The sequence below is a fragment of the Cervus elaphus genome, chromosome X (genome assembly GCF_910594005.1).
Source record: "Cervus elaphus chromosome X, mCerEla1.1, whole genome shotgun sequence".
Classification (NCBI taxonomy): domain Eukaryota; kingdom Metazoa; phylum Chordata; class Mammalia; order Artiodactyla; family Cervidae; genus Cervus; species Cervus elaphus.
In genome coordinates, this window is record NC_057848.1 from 30,655,357 (window position 1) to 30,674,367 (window position 19,011).

The window sequence follows — 19,011 nt, forward strand, 5'->3', positions numbered from 1 at the left end:
TCTGTCAATTTTTGCTTTATATATCTTAAGACAATATATTTAGGTGCAGACAGACTTAAATTTGTTCTGTCTTCCTGTGGATTATTCCTTTCATCAATATTCTGTGACACTCTCTATCTCTAATAATATTTTTTGCTTTAAATATTTTTTGATTAACATTAACATAGCTACATAAACTTTTTACTATTTTCCTGGCATATCTTTTCCCATCACCTTCCTTGCCTGTATGTTTTAGATATGATGTTTATAAACAGAATTTATATAAATTTTGGATTTGGGGATGGGGGTTGAGGCTGTGCTGTGTAGCATGCAGGATCTTAGTTCCCCAGCCAGGGATCAAACCTGGGCCCTTTGCATTGGCAGCACAAAATCTTAACCACTGGACAACAAGGGAAGTCCCAAATTTTGGATTTTTACAATTTTTAATAATTATTTAAATCCCCCACATTTTAGCATTTCTCTTATATTTTATACGATTTTCTTCATTTTTAATAATTTCATTTATTTATTTTTGGCTGTGCTGGGTCGTCTTTGTGGTGCAGGCTTTTCTCTAGTGGTGATGGGAGGGGGGTTGCTACTCTCTAGTTGTGGTACACGGGCTTCTCACTGCAGTGGTTTCTCTTGTTGAGGAGCACAGGCTTTAGGGCACACAGGCTTCAGTAGTTGTTCAGGCTCAATAGCTGCGGTGCATGGGCTTAGTTGCTCCATGGCATGTGGGATCTTCCCAGACCAGAGATTGAACCTGTGTCTCCTGCATTGGCAGGCAGTTTCTTTACCACTGAGCCACCAGGGAAGCCCTTGGATTTTTAAATGCAACAAAGATTCTGTCTTTAAAGTCACATGTTTTAGTCCAGTTACATTTATTTTGATTAATGATACACTTGATTTATTAATGATTTATTTATATCACCTTATCATGGGATTTCTGTCTTATTCTGCTTTATTCTATGCTTTTTTTCTCCTTTCTTACTTTTTTTCTATTAGTTTTCAAAATCTTTTTTTCCTTTTACTGATTGGAAAGTTATATATACATTTTTTAAAACTTCAAATGTTTAAAGTTTCTCAATAGTTGTACCCACCTTTTAAAGGTAAATGTTCCTTTACCTGCTGGGTATTTCTCTGCCTTTTCTCTACCCACCTTTAAGAAAATTTAAGGACATAGAAAGTTTTAACTAAAGCGTACCTCTCCAATTTTGTTTTCATACCCCAAATTATCCATCATCCTCATTATTTTCTTTTTACAGCCAATGCTTATTTAGATCTACCCACATGTCTACTAATGCTTTGCTCACCATTCCTTTTTCCACATCAGCACTTCCTTTCTGAATTGCATACTTTAAGTATTACTTTCAGCAACAGTTTATGAGTTCTTGATTCTCTCAGTTCATTTCTGGAAATGTTTTCATTGCCCTCACTCTTGAACAATAATTTAGCTGGGCTTAGAAATCTAGGTTGACAGTTATTTTCCTTCAGAATTTTGAAGATACTCTTTACCTGTGTTCTGGCCTAAATTTTGTAATTTAAAAGTCTGCTATCAATCTCATTGTTCCTTTGAAGGTAATCTATCTTTCCTCTCTGGTAGTTTTAAGATTTTTCTCTTTCTTTTGGGTGTTTTGCAGTTTGATTATAATGTGTCTGAATATATATTTAATTGTATTTATTTTGTTCAACACTTGTTTTTAAATCTTTCATCAGTCCTGGAAAATTCCCAGCCATTGTGTACTAGAATATTTCCTTTCTCCCATTCTATTTTCCTTCTGGAACTCTTCTTAGGCTGGACCTTTCATTCTATATTCAGTCATATTTTCCATCTCTATTTTTCCTTAATATTGGGTAATGTTCTCAAATCTATTATCCCCCAGCTCAGTGATTCTCAGGATTCTAATCTTGCTGGTGATTGTGTCCACTGACCCCCACTCATGGTAGATCATTTATTCTTGTGGGTTTCACATATCTTCCTTAATTGGGCTTTAAGAAGTTTCTTAGTCTGTGTTGAGGGAGCAGCCCTTCAATGTGGTTTTACCTTTTCTTTTTCTGAGAGCCTCAGTATAGTTTTCCTGGTCATGCAGGTAGTTTAAATTAAAACCCAAAGCTCACATGAGTTTCAGGCCTGTGTTTTAAATTCTCAGAAGACATTTTTTCTTCCATCTTTGACTTACCAGCTGATAAACTTACTGGTTTGCCTATGCCAAAGATGTAGATTTTGTTTCTACTCCAACCTTTTATAGAGAGTACAGCCCTTCCAGGGGATCTTTAGATTGGGTCCAAGATGTTGGGTCCAAGATCTCATCTCCTGTTCCCGTGGTTCTTTTCTTTTCTTTTCTTTTTTTGGCTGTGCTGGGTCTGTGCATGGGCTTTCTCTAATTGCAGCGAGCAGGGGCTACTCTTAGTTCTCTTAGTTGCAGTGCAAGGACTTCTTATTGTAGTGGCTTCTCTTGTTGCTGAGCAAGGGCACTAGACATGTGGGCTTTACTAATTGTGGCTCATGGGCTGAGTTGCCCCAATGGCATGTTGGATCTTCTCAGACCAAGGACTGAAGCCACACCCCCTTCTTTGGCAAGTGGTCTCTTAACCACTGGACCACCAGGGAAGTCCCTTGTGGTTCTTAAAAGCTGAAGCTTCCTTCCCAGGGTAACCTCAGCTTTCACTCACAAGATTATAACTCTGATTTTCCATTTCCTCTTCATTTCTGGCACCTAGGAGTTTTCCTTTATTTCTTGTGAAGTTAGTTATGCAATTAAAAAAATGTTTGTGTATTTTATCTTACACTCACAGAGGTTATTTTTTTGGGCTCCAAAATCACTACAGATGGTGACTGCAGCCTTGAAATTAAAAGACACTTGTTCTTTGGAAGAAAAGCTATGACAGATATAGACAGCATATTAAAAAGAAGAGACATCACTTTGCCAACAAAGGTCCATCTAGTCAAAGCTATGGTTTCTCCAGTAGTCATGTATGGATGTGAGAGTTGGACTATAAAGAAAGCTGAGTGCTGAAGAATTGATGATTTTGAACTGTGGTGTTGGAGAAGACTCTTCAGAGTCCCTTGGACTGCAAGGAGATCCAACCAGTCTATCCTAAAGGAAATCAGTCTTGAATGTTCATTGGAAGGATTGATGCTGAAGCTGAAACTCCAATACTTTGTCCAACTGATGAGAACTGACTCACTGGAAAAGACCCTGATGCTGGGAAAGATTGAAGGTGGGAGGAGAAGGGGACAACAGAGGATGAGATGGTTGGATGGCATCACCGACTTGATGGATATGAGTTTGAGCAAGCTTCGGGAGTTGGTGATGGGCAGGGAAGCCTGGCGTGCTGCAGTCCATGGGGTCGCAAAGAGTCAGATGTGACTGAGCAACTGAACTGAACTGAACACAGAGGTTTGTATCAAAAGGGTTTTCAGTTAATTTAATCGGTCATGTTGCCAAAAATGGCCAATCAGCTTTCTTAATTTAGCAAAATATTTTTAATATCTTCCCATGTTAATATTCTTCAACACAATTGTTGTAGATTGAATTTCCCAGAAATCAAACTCCAACTCAGCAACAGTATATTAGTGAGTGCTCTTGGGATCAAACCTGTGGGAGAAAGGAAAGGAAAAAAGATTGGACAAAGAGAGAAGTTGGGCTGCAATGCAGTCACAAGCACACCACATAGCAAGCTCTGGAATAATCTAGAATTGTCCCCAGTTGGAGCAAGGAGGCTGAACCTTTATACTCCATCATTGACTGGTCATTGAATGCAAGCTGCTCCTCGGAAGAGAGTGTAACCTTGAGGTAGGTCACTCTCTTCGGCTGAGTTCCCAGAAAAAGCTGACAGCTGAGGACAGTATGCCAGCAGCTCTGCTAGCTGCTGGAGGAGTAAGGCCTTCTGTCTTACAGCAGGATCTGTGTGCACATAATAGTGTCCATGACAATGATTTTAAATGATTTCAGAGCATCCCATCACATGTATATAACACAATTTACTGATTCTACATAACCAATAATAATGGACTAGCTATTGCTAATTTTTCTATATCAATAATACTGATAAGAACATTATTGTACTTTCTCTTTGTCCACTGTTTCCTTAGGTTAAATTCTTAGAAGTGAAATCATTAGATACACACATTTAAAAATATTTTTTTCTTTAGCCAATTTGCCTATCAAAATGCTTATACTAGTGTGTATTTCCCCCCAAAAATGTATGAGTACCCATTTCCCTACATTCTAAGAAATCCTGAAAATCATCATCTCAATTTAATAAGAAAAAATAGCATCATGTCATTTTCACAAATGACCTTCTTTGACATTGTTTTGTGTTTTTTTCCACCTATAGCTAGTGATGCCTGTGGCACTCACTTGGGCCTGTACTACCTGTGAGGAGGCCCCATAGACAGTTACCCGTGCGTACGTGCGTGTGTTGTCATTTCAGTCATTTCTGATTGTTTGTGACTCCATGGACTGTAGCCCGCCAGGCTCCTCTGTCCATGGGATTCTCCAGGCAAGAATACTGGAGTGGGTTGCCATGCCCTCCTCCAGGGGATCTTCCTGATCTGGAGATAGAACCTGTGTCTCCTGCATTTCCTGTATTGCAGGCGGATTCTTTACCCTTGAGCCACCAGGAAAGCCCCAGAGAATTCCCCAACTGGCGCCAAAGTTGTGGCATGACTGACCCTTGTGGTTGTTATTATAATTGCAAGACACACTTCTGCCACAACTATCAGGGAACTTTGAAAAAACAAGGTATGTTACTTAGGTTCTAGACAAGGTTACAAGGTTCTGGACAGTACACAGCATGTCCAAGGGCCACAGAGAGAAGTCATGGGTAAAAAGAGAGTGTGTGGAACTGGGATTCTGCCTTTGATGGGTTAAAGGATGAAGTACCCAAGGTTCCCCTTGATTCTTCCTTCACTGGTAAACATGAGAGCAAGAATTAAAGCACAGTAAAGGAAATGTAAGCAATCAGTTATCTAGGTCACTCAGGGCTTTCTAAATTGAGAACTTCATAGGTGGGGTGGCCTGGCTCTTTATCTACTTGTGGAGCTGGCACTATGTTTATTGAAGATGGACATCTTTGAAATGGATGACACAGCAATTGAAAGCTTAACATCAAGCACATATTACAATGAAAAATGCTAATTGTTGGGCATTTACACTACAGACATACTAGTGAGGTTGAACAGTGTTTCATAACATTTATTGGCTGTTTATGTTCTTGCTTTTGAGTACTGTTTTTTTTTTCCAATCATTTTACTATTAGACTATTTAACTTTTTCTTATTGATTTGTAAAATTTCTTATATTTTAAAAATATCAAGAGATTTCCCTGGTGGTGGCTCAGCTGGTAAAGAATCAGCCTGCAATGTAAGAGACCTGGGTCCCATCCCTGGGTTGGGAAGATCCCCTGGAGAAGGGAAAAGCTACCCATTCCAGTATTCTGGCCTGGAGAACTCCATGGACTGTATAGTGCATGGGGTTGCAAAGAGTCAGACACTACGACTTTCTCACACTCCCTGGTGGTCCAATAACTAAGACTCCACACTCCCAGTGCAGTGGGCACAGGTTTGATCCCTGATTGGGGGACTAAGATCCCGAATGCTGCAACTAAGACCCAGCACAGCCAAATTTGGTTATTTTACAAAGTGCGTGCATGCTCAGTCACTCAGTCATGTCTGACTCTTTGAGACTCCATGGACTGTAGCCTGCCAGGTCCTCTGTCTGTGGGATTTTCCAGGCAAGAATACTGGAGTGGGTTGCCATTTCCTATTCCAGGGGATCTTCCCAACCCAGGGATTGAACTTGCATCTCTTGCATCTCCTGCATTGGCAGGTGGATTCTTTACCACTGTCTCACCTATTTCCCCCAGAATATTCTTTATCTTTTAATTTTTAGTATTTTAGTAGAAAGTTTTTATTGTTATGTAGTGTTTTTGTAGACAGATTATCCATTTTATTTTGGTGATTTTAAGGTTTCATCTTCTACTTTTAAACTATATCCATCTGAAGTTTATTTTAGAACAATTAAATTTCAACCTCCTAATACTAGATTTGAGCATTATAAAATACATTTAAAACATTCACTGTCACACTCTGGCTTCTCCTATTTAATTTTACCATGAAATCATCCATAAATTATGCTGTTAGAAGAACAGTTGATGATTTGTAATATATTACAGTAACAGAATTTGAGTGCAATGCACTTTTAGTCAACTCTTCTGACAAGATAATTTTTCAATGTTTCTATTTGACTTTAAAATGCATTCACATATATATGAATGGGGTATTACACTGAATTTACACTAGTACAAATTTAAGAAGCCTCATTATAAACACTCAACTAGAGAGGTGCTGAAAAGCAACCTTTTCTCCTCATCCTGACTATGTATTGTATTGTTTGTTTCATCCTGCATGTTGAAAAGGACCTATCACCTTTCAACCTAAGCAGGGTTTTAATCTAAATATACTGCCTGAATATTTCCACATTCAGGAGTGGTACGGGGGTGGAGGTAATTGAACAGATAGGTAGTAAGGGCAAAGGTAATTTTTTTGTTTACAACCTTATGAATAACTGAGAGGATACAGAGAAAGGCAAGGTCAAGGTTAACATGGAATCGTTATGCAAATAAGAGAAAGCTACCCTGCCTCATGCATTGACAAAAAAAGCCCCCCAAAAGCACCCTCCCCAAAAGACCAGTAATAAAAAGGCACACTCCCCAGAAGTCAATTAGGAAGAGGCACTATACAGGGCCTATTGTGAATTTGGGGCTCAATTTGCTCCCTTTTACTCAATGCCTTTGGCCCTAGGCAACTTCATGCAGTCCTTCCTCTACATCCTCCATTTTTTCTTTACAATCCTTGCTGTACTAAAAGGCAGTTGAGGAATCTGAATAAAGTCTATAGTTCAGCTAATATTAGTGTGCATGCATACATACTAAGTTTCATCAGTCATGTCCAACTCTGTGTGACCCTATGGACTGTAGCCTGCCAGGTTCCTCTGTCCATGGGATTCTCCTGGCAAGAATACTGGAGTGGGTTGCCGTGTCGTCCTCCAGGGGGTCTTCCTGACCTAGGGATTGAATCTGCTTTTCTTATGTCTTCTGCAGTGGCAGGCAAGTTCTTAACCACTAGTGCCACCTGGGAAACCTTAATATTATTTTACCAAGGTTAACATTTCAGTTTTGATAATTGTACTATGGTAATACAAGATCTTTACATTAGGAGAACCTAGGTAAACTATGAAAACCCACTACACAATTTATGACACTTCTTGTGAGTCTAAAACTCTTTCAAAATAAAAAGTTTGTTCTAAAAAGTCAGGAGAGGAGGGACTTCCCTGGTGGTCCAGTGGCTAAGACTCTGTGCTTTCAGTGCAGGGGCCCAGGGTTCGATCCCTGATCAGGGAACTAGATCCCAAATGCTGCAACTAACAATTCGTGTGACACAGCTAAAAATCCCACATGCTGCAACTAAGACCCAGTGCAACCAAATAAATGAATAAAAACAATTTTTTAAAAAAGTCAGTAGGGGATAAAATCTACTGGAGAAGGGAATGGCTACCCACTCCAGTATTCTTGCCTGGAGAATTCCAAGGACAGAAGAACCTGGCAAGCTACAGTTCATGGGATCACAAAGAGTCAGACATGACTGAGCAAGTAACACCTTCAGAGGAGAAAAACAGCTATAGAATTATAATTATAGCATCACTACTCTGTCTGCCTTTTGTAGCTTGGGGCTCTCTTTACTTTTTTCCCTTTTCACCTGTGGAGTGTTTCAAGTTTTGCTGAATACACTCCACCAATATGTTTGTAGATGACAGCTGATTTTATCTTGCAGATACAATCTGTATAATATAAAGACATTAAAAAAACACAATAAGCTCAATCTCAATTCTTGCTAGACACTTTAGAGGTACTGTATAGAAGTATACAGTCAAAAAACCTACAGTATAGTTTGGAAAATAGGAGCAGCACATGATAAAAAAGCAAACAAATTTTGTGTCCGACTCTTTGCGACCCCATGGACTGTAGCCCTCCAGGTTCCTCTGTCCATGGGATTCTCCAGGCAAGAATACTGGAATGGGGTTGCCATTTCCTTCTCCAGGGGATCTTCCTGACCCAAGGATCGAGTCTGGATCTCCCACATCACAGACAGATGCTTTACCCTCTGAGCCACACATATATATATATATGTGTGTGTGTGTGTGTGTGTGTTAAATTGCAGGATGTTAGCAAAAATGGTAGTGTAAGGACTGCTGAAAATCCTCTTCTCCATAAAAGCAGTGAGAAAACTAGCAAAAATTCTTAAGGATTAACTAAGAACTCTAGAAATTTAACAAAAAGCTTGCAATAATCCAGGGAATGTTTATTTAAGGAACATGGCTGTATCTGAGTAAAAATAGAAAGATTTGTGTCACTAAAACTTACTGTATTCCTACTTCCACCTTTTCCCTGATTTCACAGTAACTTTGAAAATCAGTGGCCAAAATCATGGTGAAAACAAGCAGCCTAGGAGTCAGTGGAGGGAGCAAAATGAGGTTGGAGCTTGTGTTGATTAATTGTATGTGTCAACATGACTGGATCATAAACTGCCCAGATATTTGGCTAATCATTATTTCTCGGTGTGTCTGTGAGGGTATTTCTGGTTAAAATTAGCATTTTGAATCTATGGATTCAGTAAAGCAGTTTGCCCTGCCCAGTGTGGGTGGGCATCATCCAATATATTAAGGGCTTAAACGGAAGAAAAAAGTGAAGGAAGGAAGAATTCAGCCCTTCTTGTCTGATTGCTTGAGCTGGACCATCAATCTTTTCTTGCCCCCTGTGTTCCTGTGGTTCTCAAGCCTTCAGATTCAGACTGGAATTTACGTCATTAGTTCTTCTGGTTCTCAAGCCTTAGGACTCAGATTGAAATAAACTACTGGCTTTCCTGGGTCTCCACATTGCAGATGACAGATCATGGGATTTCTCAGCCTCTGTAATTGTCTAAGCCAATTCCTTATAATAAATCTACATCTATACACACATATATATCTCTTATTAGTTCTGTTTCTCTAGAGAGCTCTAATGAATGCAGAACTCCTTCAAGTTCCATACTTAGTATTACTCTGATACCTAAACAAGCAAAGACATCACAAGAAAACTACAGATAAACATTCTTTATGAATATAGATGTAAAAGTTCTGAACAAACTAGTAGCAAACTAAATCTAGCAACATATCAAAAGGATCATACACCATGACTGAGTGGGATTCATCCCAGGAATGGAAGGTTGGTTCAACAGATGAAAATAAATCAGTGTATAACATAACATATTAATAAAATAGAGGACAAAAACCACATGATTATCTCAATAGATACAGAAAAAGCATTTGACAAAATTAAATACTCTTCATGACAAAAACATCCAACAAATTAGAAGTAGAAGGAAATTTCCTCACCCTAATAAAAGGTATCTATGAAAAACCCTCAGTCAACATACTTAATGGTGAAAGGCAGAAAGATTTTCCCCTAAGATCTGGAACAAGACAAGGAGGTCCACTCTTACCACTTCTATTCAACAGTTGACTGGAAGTTCTAACCTCCAGAAAAAGAGATAAAAGTCATCCATACTGGAAAAGAAGTAGTAAAACTATTTGCAGATAACATGGTCTTGTATATAGAACCAAATCAACAGATTTTTGTATATTGAAAACCAAGACCCCTCAAAAAAACTCATAGAGTCAATAGCTGAGTTAACCAGGGCTGTACAAAAAAAAAAATCAACCTACAAAAACCTGTTGTATTTCTATAAACTAGGAATGAACAACGTGAAAATGAATCAAGTAAACAATTAGCATTTACTTTGGCATGCATTTGTGCTCTGGACTGTAACCCGCCAGGCTCTTCTGTCCATGGGATTTTCCAGGCAAAAATACCAGAGTTGGTTGCCATTTCCTACCCCAGGTGATCTTCCCAACCCAGGGATTAAACCCATGTCTCTTGCATCTCCTGCATTGGCAGGTGGATTCTTTACCACTGTACCGCCTAGCATCAAAAATTATAAAAAATGTAAGACTTGTGCATGGAAAACTATAAAATACTGTTGAAAGAAATTAAAGAAGACCTACATAAGTGGAAAGACAATCCATGGTCATGGATTAGAAGACAATATTGTTAAGATGATAATATTCCCTCAAATTAATCCACAGATTCAACACAAATTCTATCAGAATCCCAGGTAGCTTATTTACCTGGAATTCTACCAATCCCAGAAATTGGTAGATTGATTCTAAAATGTATGTGGAAATGCAAGGGACTCAAAATAGCCCAGACAACCTTGAAGAAGAGAAACAAAGTTGGAGAACCCACACGTTCCAATTTCAAATCTTACTAGAAAGCTACTTTGATCAATAATGTTCAAATCTACAGATATAAAGTGGATTTAGGGTTGCCTATGTCTGACAAAAGGAGGAATGTGGAGGAATGGGCTAATGGGAATGGGGATTCTTTGTGGAGTGATAAAAATGTTCTAAAAAGTGGATATGGCTTATGCTAAATATTATGTACTTCCTTGACATCTAAAATGAGGAAGAAGGTGTGGGTCTAATAGTCTAAAGGTAAGTCATCCTCCCCAATCTACTCCTGTGGATAAGGTTCCCTGAATAAATAACCTTCCTTATTACAGGGACCAGGCAAAATTCCTGCTTATCTTTAAGTAAAAGGTTTCAGCTCCCTGCCAGTCTGTGAAATTACTTAAACAAATCAATCACATTCTCATGTGGGAATCAAGGATCACTCCATCCTCCTGATGTTACAAAGCTTGTCTCCCACAGTCCCTGCTTATTCATTCTGTTCCCAAGAACAATTCTGTGGCGTTGTGTGACATGCTGTGCCTTCCCATGGGGACTGAGTATATGTGATTAATAAACTGCTATTAATCTCATCTGTCCAGTGTCAGGTGTCATGTGCTTGGCCATCCCCACAAACCTGGGGTGGAACACCCTCTCTAACCAATGGGGTGAAGAGCAGGCAATAAAAATATGATTGTACATCTTTGTGAATTATACTAAAAACCACTGGACTGTACACTCTAAAAGAGTGGATATTATGGTATGTAAACTGAACCAGGAAGAAATAGAAGATCTTAACAGACCCATCACAATGACAGAAATCAAAACTGTAATCAGAAATCTTTCAGCAAACAAAAGCCCAGGACCAGATGGCTTCACAGATGAATTCTACCAAAAATTTAGAGAAGAGCTAGCACCTATCTTACTCAAACTCTTCCAAAAATTGCAGAAGAAGGTAAACTTCCAAACTCATTTTATGAGGCCACCATCACCCTAATACCAAAACCAGACAAAGATGCCACAAAAAAAGAAAACTACAGGCCAGTATCACTGATGATCATAGATGCAAAATCCTTAACAAAATTCTAGCAAACAGAATCCAACAACATATTAAAAAAATCATACACCACGACCAAGTGGGCTTTATCCCAGGAATGCAAGGATTCTTTAATATCTGCAAATCAATCGACATAATACACCACATTAACAAATTGAAAGATAGAAACCATATGATTATCTCAATAGATGCAGAGAAAGCCTTTGACAAAATTCAATCCATTTATGATAAAAACTCTCCAGAAAGCAGGCAGAGAAGGAACATACCTCAACATAATAAAAGCTATATATGACAAACCCACAGCAAACATTATCCTCAATGCTGAAAAATTGAAAGCATTTCCCCTAAAGTCAGGAACAAGACAAGGGTGCCCACTCTCACCGCTACTATTCAACATAGTTTTGGAAGTGTTGGCCACAGCAATCAGAGCAGAAAAAGAAATAAAAGGAATCCAGATAGGAAAAGAAGTAAAACTCTCACTGTTTGCAGACGACATGATCCTCTACATAGAAAACCCTAAAGACTCTACCAGAAAATTACTAGAGCTAATCAATGAGTATAGTAAAGTTGCAGGGTATAAAATCAACACACAGAAATCCCTTGCATTCCTATACACTAACAATGAGAAAAGAGAAAGAGAATTTAAAGAAACAATACCATTCACCATTGCAACAAAAAGAATAAAATACTTAGGAATATATCTACCTAAAGAAACAAAAGACCTATATATAGAAAACTATAAAACACTGATGAAAGAAATCAGGAGGACACAAATAGATGGAGAAATATACCGTGTTCATGGGTTGGAAGAATCAATATTGTCAAAATGGCTATTCTACCCAAAGCAATCTATAGATTCAATGCAATCCCTATCAAGCTACCAACGGTATTTTTCACAGAACTAGAACCAACAATTTCACAATTTGTATGGAAATACAAAAAACCTCGAATAGCCAAAGCAGTCTTGAGAAAGAAGAATGGAACTGGAGGAACCAACCTGCCTGACTTCAGGCTCTACTACAAAGCCACAGTCATCAAGACAGTATGGTACTGGCACAAAGACAGAAATATAGATCAACGGAACAAAATAGAAAGCCCAGAGATAAATCCACATACCTATGGACAGCTTATCTTCGACAAAGGAGGCAAGAATATACAATGGAAAAAAGACAACCTCTTTAACAAGTGGTGCTGGGAAAACTGGTCAACCACTTGTAAAAGAATGAAACTAGAACACTTTCTAACACCATACACAAAAATAAACTCAAAATGGATTAAAGACCTAAATGTAAGACCAGAAACTATAAAACCCCTAGAGGAGAACATAGGCAAAACACTCTCTGACATAAATCACAGCAAGATCCTCTATGACCCACCTCCCAGAATCTTGGAAATAAAAGCAAAAATAAACAAATGGGACTTAATTAAACTTAAAAGCTTTTGCACAACAGAGGAAACTATAAGCAAGGTGAAAAGACAGCCTTCAGAATGGGAGAAAATAATAGCAAACGAAGCAACAAAGAATGAATCTCAAAAATATACAAGCAACTCCTGCAGCTCAATTCCAGAAAAATAAATGACCCAATCAAAACACTGGCCAAAGAACTAAACAGACATTTCTCCAAAGAAGACATGCAGATGGCTAACAAACACATGAAAAGATGCTCAACATCACTCATTATCAGAGAAATGCAAATCAAAACCACAATGAGGTACCATTTCACGCCAGTCAGAATGGCTGCTATCCAAAAGTCTACAGGCAATAAATGCTGGAGAGGGTGTGGAGAAAAGGGAACTCTCTTACCCTGTTGGTGGGAATGCAAACTAGTACAGCCACTATGGAGAAGAGTGTGGAGATTCCTTAAAAAACTGGAAATAGAACTGCCATATGACCCAGCAATCCCACTCCTGGGCATACACACGGAGGAAACCAGAACTGAAAGAGACACGTGTACCCCAATGTTCATCGCAGCACCGTTTATAATAGCTAGGACATGGAAGCAACCTAGATGCCCATCAGTAGACAAATGATTAAGAAAGCTGTGGTACATATACACAATGGAATATTAGTCGGCCATTAAAAGTATACAATTGAGTCAGTTCTGGTGAGGTGGATGAAACTGGAGCCCATTATACAGAGTGAAGTAAGCCTGAAAGAAGAATACCAATACAGTATACTAACACATATATATAGAATTTAGAAAGATGGTAACGATAACCCTATATGCAGGACAGAAAAAGAGACACATATGTATAGAACAGACTTTTGGACTCTGTGGGAGAGGGCGAGGGTGGGATGATCTGAGAGAATAGCATTGAAACATGTATATTATCAAGTGTGAAACAGATCGGCAGTCCAGGTTTGATGCAAGAGACAGGTGCTCAGGGCTGGTGCACTGGGATGGCCCAGAGGGATGGGATGGGGAGGGAGGTGGGAGGGGGGATCAGGATGGGGAACACATGTAAATCCATGGCTGATTCATGTCAATGTATGGCAAAAACCACTACAATATTGCAAAGTAATTAGCCTCCAACTAATATAAACAAACAAACAAACAAACAAAAACTCAATTTTTAAATCATTGAAAAATAGACCAGATGAAAAACTTACGTGTTACTGATGATAAATTCTATAGGTTTTTAGAGGAATAGATCAGGAAAAGCTTCGTTTTAGAGATGAGTCTTGATCTGGCTTTTGAAGGATGACTGAGATTTGAGCACTCTTGGTAAGTGAAGGTCCAGAATGAGAAGTGCATTTGACAGATTTGAAGCACAGTATGCAAACGGATCTGACTAAATTGGATGATTGCTTTAGTGATTAGCAGAGAATAAATCTGGCTAGGTAGGTAGAAGAAAAATTAGAGAGGAGCTTGAACGTCAGAAGAAGAGTTTAGCCTTGATTCAGTAAATCTAGATTTTTATCATGGAATTGACATGATATGGAGAGAAGAGGCAATATATAACTTAGTAATTAAAGAGAATAGCCTGTAGAGTCAGAGAAACTAAGAACTAAATTGTGGCTCAGACTATTTCCACCACGAATACTGTTCCTTTACTATTTCACAGTGTTGAAGTTAGGTAATACCTTTGAATCTCGACATAGCAAGACATCATTGTCACTTTCTCTCATTAACTGTGCCAACATTCTCCTACTTACTGCTTGTTCTAAATATTCTTTTTTTTAAGCCTAAATGATTTAGCAACAAGACTCTGGAAAAGCTTGCTAACCTGATCCTCAGTTACATTTAAAATGCTTAGAAAAAAAATTTTTTAAGTAGTTTGACTTGAATTGAGCTAAAATTTACCTTTCATTGGTTTTCTAGGAAATGATGTAAACAAAATGACATATTTCCTTGAAGTATTGAGAAATTAATTTTGTGACGACTTTAGCAATTGTTTTAATGGAATAGATGCCTGAAATAATGGATAACAGTTGGCACAAAGAATAGATTACCTTAAAACTTAAAAGGAAAAACTGGAAAATGAATCATCCTTAGGGACTTTGAAAAGCTAGTACATATTTCTTGTAATATAGAAGACCAGGCACATATGTAGAACTGTGCACATACTCAGGAAGGACCTGAGAAAGCCATAAGCTATCATCCACTCCTGGCTGATTTGTGGTTCTGTGTAAGCAGGAAGTGTAAGCTAATGTAGAGTTGTTGTAAAGTGTTTAGATAATAGTTGACGGTGTGCCCAATGTGCTTGCAGAGCCCTTTTGCAAACACTCAAAGATTTTTAGATCTAGGCAATTAAGCTGCCTTCTAAGCTAACTGAGCACAGACTTCACTGGCCATGTATGACAGAGTACAGAGCTTACTGAATTAACTCAGGAAACTCACTGAACAAGTAAACAACTACAAAAAACAGCAATAGCAACAACAACAACAACAACAAACCCTGGAGAGAGTAAACAACATAATTCCCAGGACTGTCAAATTATATTATTTAAAATACCTAGTATGTAATGAAAAATTATAAGACATGAAAAAAATTCTATAGCTATAACACAGGTAAAACACCAAGCAATAGAAATTGTCCATGAGAAGCCCAGACATTGGCAATACTAGAGACAAACATTTAATCAGTTATTTTAAATATGTTCAAAGAACTAATGGAAACAATTTCTTAAAAAACTAAGGAAAATTAGGAAAATAGTGTCTCATTAAATAGATAGTATAAAGAGATAGCAATTATAGAAATGAACCAAATGGAAACACTAAAGTTGAAAAGTACAATAAGTGAAATAAAATTTTTGCTAGAGAGGTTCAATAGCATATTAGGATAAAAGAGTAAATGCACATAATAGATATATTGAAATTGTCAAGTCTGAGGAATATTAAGAAAAAAGAATGAAGAAAACTGAACAGAACCTCAGAGATCTGTGGGATATGATGAAGTATACCAACATACTTATACTGTGAGCCCCAGAAGGAAAGGAAAGAGATAAAAAGGAGGCAGAATGAATATTTGAAGAAATATAACTGAAAAATTCCTGAATTTGATGAAGAGTATTGCTGATAAAAGAAGCTCAATGAAATTAAAGTAGGACAAACTAAGAGATCCACATTGAGACACATAATAATCAAACTGTCAAAAGACAAGGAATTTTGAAAGCAGAATGAGAGAAATTACTAAGTAAACACAAGAGCTCCTCAATAAGATAAGCAGCTAATTTCTCATCAGAAACCATGGAAGAAAGAAGGCAGTGGGATGACACATTCAAAGTGCTGAAGGAAAATTTTTAAAGGTCAACCAAGTATTCTATGTCTGGCAAAACTACCTTCAAAATGAAGGGGAAATGAAGACACTCAAAGACAAAAATCGTGAGCATTCATCTCTAGCAGAACTGTTTCTCCAAGAACGTGAAATGGAGTTTTGCAGGCTGAAAATAAAGGACACAAGATTTTAAGTTAAATCAACGTGAAGAAATAAAGGGTGCTCACAACTACATAGAAAGCTATAAAAGACAGTGCAAACGTATTTTTGCATGTAACTCCATTTTTTTCATATCTGATTTAAAAGACAACTTCATAAAGCAAAATTTATAAGTCTATGTAGAACACACTATATAAAGATGTAGTTTGTGACAACAATATGGATAAAAGAGGGGTGGATGAAGCAATGTAGGAGCAGTTTTTCATACTATTGAAATTCCATTGGTTTTAATCTTTTTTTTTTTTTCAATTTGTTGCTCTGGATCTTCACTGCAGTGTTTTCTTTTTTTGTGGAGCACAGGCTCTAAGATGCATGGGCTTCATTAGTTGTGGCACATGGGTTTAGTTGCTTCACAGCGTGTGGAATCTTCCTGAACCGGGGATCGAACCCATGTCCCCTGCATTGGCAGGTGGATTCTTAACCACTGAACCACCAGGAAAGCCCTCCATTGGTTTTAATCTAAACTATTTTCTTACAGATTAAGAGGTTAATTATACTGCCTAGAATCACCACAAATACACTCTAAAATATATATAGTGGGAAAAGAAGACAAGGAATTAAAATAATACACTAGAAAATATTTAACACAAAATAATGCAGTAATTGAGAAATAACGAAATAAAAGAGCACAAGACACAGAAAAAATAGCTAAGTGACAGACACAATCCTATCTTAACAGTTATTAAATGTAGATGAATTAAACTCTCCAATCAAACGGTAGAGATTAGCAGAATGGATAAAAATCAAACTCCAATTGCATGCTGTCTTCTAGAGACTCATTTTAGATTCAAAGATAAATATGTTGAAAGTAAAAGTATGGGAAAGATATATCACTCAAACAGTAACCAAAAGATTGCTAGGGTGGCTAGACTAGTAACAGACAAAATAGACATGAAAATAAATATTATTTAGAGAGACAAAGTAGGACATTTTATAAGAACAAAATGATTAATCCAAAAAGAAGATACAACAGTTACAAATATATATTTATCTAACAACAGAGATCCAAAAATATTTGAAGCATATACAAGCAGAATTGAAGGGGAAGATAGACAATTCAACAATAATAGTTGGAGATTTTAATACACCATTATCAATTATGGTTAGAATAACTAAACAGAAGATCAGCAATGATAAAGATAAAGAAGATTTGTATAACACTATTAACCAAGAAGACATGACAAACATGGGAACACCATTCCATCCAATAACAAAATATATGCATTCTTCTCAAGTGTCCATGGAACATACTTCAGGATAGAAGATGTATTAGGTCATAAAACAAGTGTCAATAAATTCAAGAGTATCTAAATCATACAAAATATGCTTTCTGAACACAGTGGAATGAAATTAGAAATCAATAACCAAAGGAAATTTTGGGAAATTCACAATTATGTTGAAATTAAACAACCAATGGACCAAAAAAGGGTTGCAAAGCAAGTAAGAGAATTATTTCAGATGAATGAAAGTGAACACACAACATTTAAAAAATTAGGAGATGGAATTAACTCAGTACTGAGAGGGAACTTTATAGTTGTAAATATCTACATTAAAAAAGATCTCAAACTAAAAATCTTACCTTCCACCCTGAGAAACACACACACACACACACACACACACACACACACACACACACACGAGCAAATTAAACCAAAAGCAAATAGAAGGAAGGAAATAATAAAAATTAAAAGAGAAATAAATAACATAGAGAATAAAAATACAACAGAGGAAGTCAACGAAACCAAAATTTTCTCTTTGAAAATATAAACAAAATTGACAAACCTTTAGCTAGACTGACCAATAAAAAAAGAATGAAAGAAGACTGATAGAGCTAAAATTGGAATGAAAGAAGGGATATTACCAACAACCTACATAGAAGTAATTATTACAAGGGAATACTATGAATAATTGTATGTCAGCAAAGTAGATAATCTAGATGAAATAGACAAATTCCTAGAAACATAAACTACTGAAATTGATTTAAGAATAAGTAGCAAATCTGTTTAGACCTGTAACAAGTAAAGAGATTGAACTAGTAATAAAAAAATTTCCCACAAAGGAAAATTCAAGACCAGATGGCCTCAATGGTGAATTCTGGCAAATGTCTAAAGAAACATAAACAGCTATCCTTCTCAAACTTTTCAAAAAAATTGAAATGAAGGAAAACTTCCTAACATATTTATGAAATATTACTCTGATACTGAACACAAAGACATCACACACAAAAATAAAACTAAAAACTGTTATCCCTTATGAATATAGAAGCAAAACACTCAACAAAATGTTAGCAATATGAATCCAACAACATATGAAAAGGTGTATATACCATGACCAAGTGGGATTTATTCCATGAAAGTAAGGTTGGTTTAAACACTCAACAATTCAGAAATAGAAAGGAAATCCCTCAATATGATAAAGAATATGCATGAAATACTTACAGCTTACATTATGGTGAAAGGCTGAAATGCTTTCCCTGTGAAACAGGAACAACACAAATATGTCCATTCTCACCACTTCTATTCAACACTGTACTTCGGGTTAGGGTTAGGGTTAAGATTAGGGTTAGGGTTTGCTGGAAGTTCTAACCAGAGCAGTTCATCAAGAAGAAGAAATAAAAGTTATCCAAACTAGAGAAAACTATCTCTATTCACTGATGGAATCAATCTTACAGAAAATTCTATATAACAAAAAGTCTTCTAGATCTAGTAAA

At 37.1% G+C, this 19,011-nt stretch overlaps 1 non-coding gene across 1 annotated transcript; it reads right to left on the reverse strand.

Moving 5' to 3' along the window:
• Positions 1 to 321: 321 nt before the first annotated feature.
• On the reverse strand, positions 322 to 394 carry TRNAG-GCC. The gene has a single exon. It is a non-coding gene; the product is annotated as a tRNA-Gly (tRNA).
• Between the last annotated feature and the right edge of the window lie 18,617 nt (positions 395 to 19,011).